The sequence below is a fragment of the Panicum virgatum genome, chromosome 9K, assembly GCF_016808335.1.
Source record: "Panicum virgatum strain AP13 chromosome 9K, P.virgatum_v5, whole genome shotgun sequence".
Lineage (NCBI taxonomy): Eukaryota > Viridiplantae > Streptophyta > Magnoliopsida > Poales > Poaceae > Panicum > Panicum virgatum.
Genome location: NC_053144.1, coordinates 36,006,524 through 36,012,556, shown reverse-complemented (window position 1 = coordinate 36,012,556; position 6,033 = coordinate 36,006,524).

Genomic DNA, 6,033 nt, shown 5'->3' with positions numbered 1-6,033 from the left:
GCGATAACCTGGGACAACAGCGCTACCACAAGACTGGAATGGGACGGTCTTGGCTTACTAATTAGGTCTTTTTGGTTTGGAGTAACTTACCAGCGGGGCAAAGGGTGGTAAGCTTCAATGGTCCCTGCTCCTCCGGCTTGGTCTGTACTTGGTTTGCGCACCTGTGCTTGTAACCCCCCTGAGGTGGGCCCCATCGTCACCGTTCTAACTCTTCGCGGTTACGCCTTACCAACGAGATTCTTTGTAACGGCCTCGTAGTGAGTTTGCTAGTCATCTCACCTAAGGAAGTGTGATGAACAACTAGCGTAGCTCACGACTTGTGGGTAAAGATGTGCAACCTCTGCATAGTGTAAAACTGGTATACTAGCCGTGCTCACGGTCATGAGCGGCCCAGATCCTCCTTTTGATTAGTGGGGTTGTCTACCTTTGACGAGGCAGGTTTCCCCGGGTGGCTTGGTTTGGTATGGTTCTCAGTAGTAACATGATTAATTTTGATTAATTACTATGTAACTGGGTTTATGGTAATTCATCCACTTGTAGTAAATAGCTTTAATAAAATTTTGCCAAGATTAAAAGCTAATGCAGTTGAGTCAGCCAACCTTAGAGCCTCATAGTTTGTGTTATACTTGTTGAGTACAAGTTGTGTTGTAACACCCGGTTTATAAAAAGGACATAAACCAAGCAATCATATACGTGCCAGGATCAAGTCACACTGTATATACAACAGAATGAACAGTATATCACAGCACATATCACGTAAAAAGATATAATAAAGCGAATACGAATGTTATTTATTATATTAATGACAAAATGTCTGATACAGCGGAAGCGAAGTACAAATACAATAAAAACTCTCCGAAGCTGAGCAGGGCGCCACAGGGACTTCGACTGGGAGACGAATGCCTAGAAGTCCTCGTAGTCCTGGTAGCGCTGAGCGAACTCCCTCGCGTCGGCAGGAACTAAGCAGCAGTAGAGTATCCCCAAGAGGAAAAAGAGTAGAGTAGGCAAGAGTGAGTACACAACTTGTACTCAACAAGTATAACACAAACTATGAGGCTCTAGGTTGGCTGACTGACTACATTAGCTTTTAAGTCTTGGCAAAATTTTATTAAAGCTATTTACTACAAGTTGATGAATTACCATTAACCCATTTACATAGTAATTAATCAAAATTAATCATGATACTACTGAGAACCAAACCGAAACTTCAGGGGACTATGACGGTCACGGAGTATCGTGATCGTTTTCTGCAGCTTGCTCGCTACGCCCCTGCCGATGTTGCGGATGACCGCAAGAAGCAGGAGCAGTTCATGGAGGGCCTTGAGGACTACCTCCAGTACGCGCTGCTCAACCTCCGCTTCGACGACTTCAACCATTTGGTTGACAGCGCACTCAACACGGAGCGCAAGTACTTGGAGATGGAGGACAAGAAGAGGAAGATTGTCCCCGTTGCTTCCGGCAGCAACACCCGTCCTCGCCTCCAGCCACCTCAGCAGTACCAGCAGCAGTAGTACCGACCTCCTCAGCAGTACCAGCAGAGGCCACAGCAGTACCCGCCTCGACAGCAGCAGCAGGCAGGTCAGGGCCCGAGGTTACCAGCACCTCCGGCTTGTGCTGCTCCACCAGCTCCGCCAGCACCTCCGGCTCCACGGCAGGCAGCTCCTCCTGCCGGACAGCAGGCACCTCCTCGCACGTGCTTTCACTGCGGCCAGCCGGGGCACTACGCCAACGCTTGCCCCCGGAAGGCACAGGCGGGACAGCAGGGGCGCCCAGCTCAGCCCAGGGCACCACTTCAGGGCAGAGTGAACCACGTGACACCCGAGTCAGCGGCCGAGGCTCCTAACGTGGTTATTGGTACGTTAATCGTCAACTCCATCCAGCTACAGTGCTTTTCGATACTGGTGCTACTCATTCCTTCATCACCAAGTCATATGTTGAGCAGCATAGTTTCTTTACCACCCCATTAAAGAAGTATCTGCTAGTCTCTTCACCGGGAGGGGAGTTGAGATCCCATATTGTTAGCCCTCGAGTCAGTATAGCCATAAGGGGGACAATGTTCAGTGCTGATCTGAGGGTGCTAGAAACCAAGGGTATCGATGTGATTCTGGGAATGGATACTCTTGCCAAGTGGGGAGTCAGAATTGATTGTGCTCATCGGGCAGTTCACTTGACAGCATCTGATGGCCAAGAGGTGACAGTCAGTGCTTCAGAGCCCTCAGGATTTCTTCATCAGATGGAGGCTAGACCCACGGATGGTATTCGCGTGGTGTCTGAATTTCCGGATGTCTTTCTGGATGATTTGCCAGGTATGCCGCCTGAACGCGACATCGAGTTTTCTATTGATCTTTTGCCTGGCACTACTCCTATTGCAAAGCGGCCCTACCGCATGTCACCTATAGAGCATGAGGAAGTCAAGAAGACTATTGATGAGTTGCTAGCCAAGGGCTATATCCGTCGCAGCTTCTCTCCTTGGGCTTTTCCATTGTTGCTAGTAGATAAGAAGGATGGCTCGAAGAGGATGTGTGTCGATTATCGGGAGCTGAATGCAGTTACCATCAAGAACAAGCATCCACTACCCCGTATTGAGGATCTCTTCGATCTGCTTCGAGATGCTCGTATATTCTCGAAGATTGATCTGCGTTCGTGTAACACCCGGTTTATAAAAGGACATAAACCGAGCAATCATATACGTGCCAGGATCAAGTCACACGTATATACAACAGAATGAACGATATATCATAGCACATATCACGAATAAGACATAATAAATCGAAATACGAATGTTATTTATTACATTAATGACAAAAATGTCTGATACAGCGGAAGCGAAGTACAAAATACGATAAAACTCTCCGAAGCTGAGCAGGGCGCCACAGGGACGTCGACTGGGAGACGAACACCTAGAAGTCCTCGTAGTCCTGGTAGCGCTGAGCAAACTCCCTCGCGTCGGCAGGAACTGAGCAGCAGTAGAGTATCCCAGAGGAAAAAGTAGAGAAGAGGCAAGAGTGGGTACACAACCATACTCAACAAGTATAACACAAACTATGAGGCTCTAAGGTTGGCTGACTGACTGCATTAGCTTTTAAGTCTTGGCAAAATTTTATTAAAGCTAATTACTACAAGTTGATGAATTACCATTAACCCAATTACATAGTAATTAATCAAGATTAAACATGTTACTACTGAGAACCAAACCACAACCACCAAGGTAACCCCGAGAGGCACCCCCTCGTCGGAAGGAGCTAACCCCACTAATCAAAAGGAGGATCTGGGCCGCTCATAACCGTGAGCATGGCTAGTATACCAGTTTTACACTCTGCAGAGGTTGCACATCTTTACCCATAAGTCGTGAGCTACGCTAGTTGTTCATCACACTTCCTTAGGTGAGATGACTAGCAAACTCACTACGAGGCCGTTACAAAGGACACGTTGGTAAGGTGTAACCGCTAAGGATTCAGGCAATGCAACGATGGTACCCACCTCGAGGGGTGCGCACACCAAGCCTCGTAGCCTGGGCACCATTGAGGCTCGACTCCCCTCTTGCCCCGTCGGTAAGTTACTCCCGAACCAAAATGGCCTAATTAGTAAGCCAAGACCGTCCCATTCCAGTCTTGTGGTAGCGCTGTTGTCCCAGGTTGTCGCTCTATGAACCGGTCCTTATGAATAGTGGCCAACCAGGCAGTAAGCACCGTGCCGGCCCCCTAAACCATGTTTCTACAAAAATCATCTTTTAACGAGACGTGAGCCACTCATCACAACACAGAGGGCCACTCTCAGAATTAAGTTCAAGTAAACCATTAATCAAATTAATTAAAAGGACCAGAATGTGTTATAGCGCAGCAACCTAGCACAACTAACCAAAATGCAACCCAAAGGTATATATAAAGGATATAAAGTGGCTAGGACAGTCCTTATAGGCATACAATATTAAATGCAGTATGAAATTGTATTTAAAGTGATAGGTGGTGTTCATGTTATACTTGCCTTCCTCGTACTGCTCCTGCTGCTGCTCAAAGTGGTCAGAAGACGGCTGCTCCGGGTACTGGGGCTCCTCCGGTAGCTCGACGTCTACTCACGAACACATGGCCAAAAACAAGTCCAGCACAATACATACAAGCAAACAAAGGCAACCACTAAGAAACAGTACAACAATACATGAAAACAGCGTACAAAACTAGGCTAGAACTATTCTACGCGTTACAACGATCGCGTGGACATAAAGAACGCCTAAAACGGAGCTAGAACGCAAAATCTAGGCCAAAAACAAGTTCTAGGGGCTTATCTGCGATAAAAACTAAGTTCCAGGGGGTTTTCTGCAAAAACCGAGGACTAAAACATAAAAACCAGAAAGATCCGAGGGCCAACGCGCAAAAAGACCCTAACTGGATGGCGGGTACAAAATCTACAAAGCTCAGGGGCTAAAACATAAAATCAGGGGCGGATTTGGAAATACTTTTACACTAGCAAGGACTGCGGGTTGAATCTGAGAAAACTCAGGGTCTCTTTAACAAAAAATCCAGGCTGAAGCGGTATGATCTATTATGGGCCGTTGATCTCAGATCTAATGGTCTGGAGCGAAGCGGTACGCCGATCTAATCCGGGCCGCTGATTCCGGATCTGGCGGCCACGGGCGAAGGGGCGTGCGGGCGGCGGCGCGGCTCGCCGGAGCAGAGGCTCCCGCGGCGGAGGCTCACCGGACTTGCCAAATTTGGCCGTCCGGGGGTCGAATCGAGCGGGCTTTGGCCTGGGATGGAGTATGCAGCATGCGTAATCCACCTGGGCCTCGTGCGCGAGGCGGGGAGGCTCAGGACGAAGTGCGCCAAGGTGGTGGCGGGTCTGCACGGCGGCGGAACGACGGCGAGCGCCGTTCTGGCCTCGGAAAGGGTCCACGGGCCTCTAACTCTAGCGCATAACGACTGGGAAGGTGCAGGGGTCCTCACCGAGGGTTCGAAACTGGCGGGGCGTGATGCGGCGGCGCCGGCGGCGAGATTCGGGTGATGGTCGCGGGCGGCGCTCTCGGAGAAGTCGAAGGAAGGCGTTTCCCGGTGTCTGAGCCCCACGGCCGGGTGTGGCGTCGTGCTGCGAGGTTGGACAGTGGGTTAGGGAGGCCGGAGATGGGCCGGCGGTGAGGAATTGCGGTGAGGCCAGAGCTCACCTGAGGCGATACGCCGGGGCAATTCCGGCGCTGCACAGGGCTGGGTCGGTGAAGAAGGGCCCGGCGAGGATCCTGGGCGCGTGGTGGAGCTGTTGCGGTGGTTGGCAGGGGCTGGAAGGGCACGGTGTGGCTGGTCCATGGCGGCGTGGGGAGGTCTGCGCGGCGGAGCAGGGAGAGCGGGCGAGGCTAGGGTTTGCGGGGAAATGGAGTGGGGATAGGGTTTAGGGGGGTGTGGGGCGCATTAAAAGTGCAGCGGACCATCCTTGGCGTGCGCGCCCCGGAAGGAAAGGTCGCCGGAGATCTCGGCGTGACCGGCGCAGCCGTTGCGCGAGGTTGAAGGAAGGCCTGGCGCGTGGGGCCGGGCCGTCAGCGAGGGCGCGGGAGGCGGGAGAGGGGCGCCGACAAGTGGGGTCCCGGCGTCGGTGAGAGAGGGAGGGGGCACGGCGACGCGCGGGCGCTACGGGGGCGCTGACAGGTGGGGCGAGCTTGGCAGAAGGAGGGAAGTGGGGAGTGCGACGCGGCGCTGGCGAGGCGGGGTGCGGGAACGGGCCGTGCGCGCTCCGCTGGGCCTTGGCGGTTTGCTGGCTGAGGCGTGGAGGGAAAATGGGCCGCGGTGCTGGGCCTCGGGGCGAGCAGGTGCGCTGGGCTGCTGCACTTCGCTAGCTGGGCCACTGGGCTGGGGAAAAGAGGTCGCGGGAAGGGACTGGGCCTGGGCGTGGAGCTTGCCTGGGCTGACTGTTTGGGCTGGGAGGAGGGTTTGCGGGTTGGGCTGCTCACGGGTTTGGGCTGGGTTGTCTATTGGGCTGTTTCCTTCCTCTTTTCTTTTGCAAACCTCACTCAAACTATTTGAATTCAAACTCAAATTTGAATCCAACCCT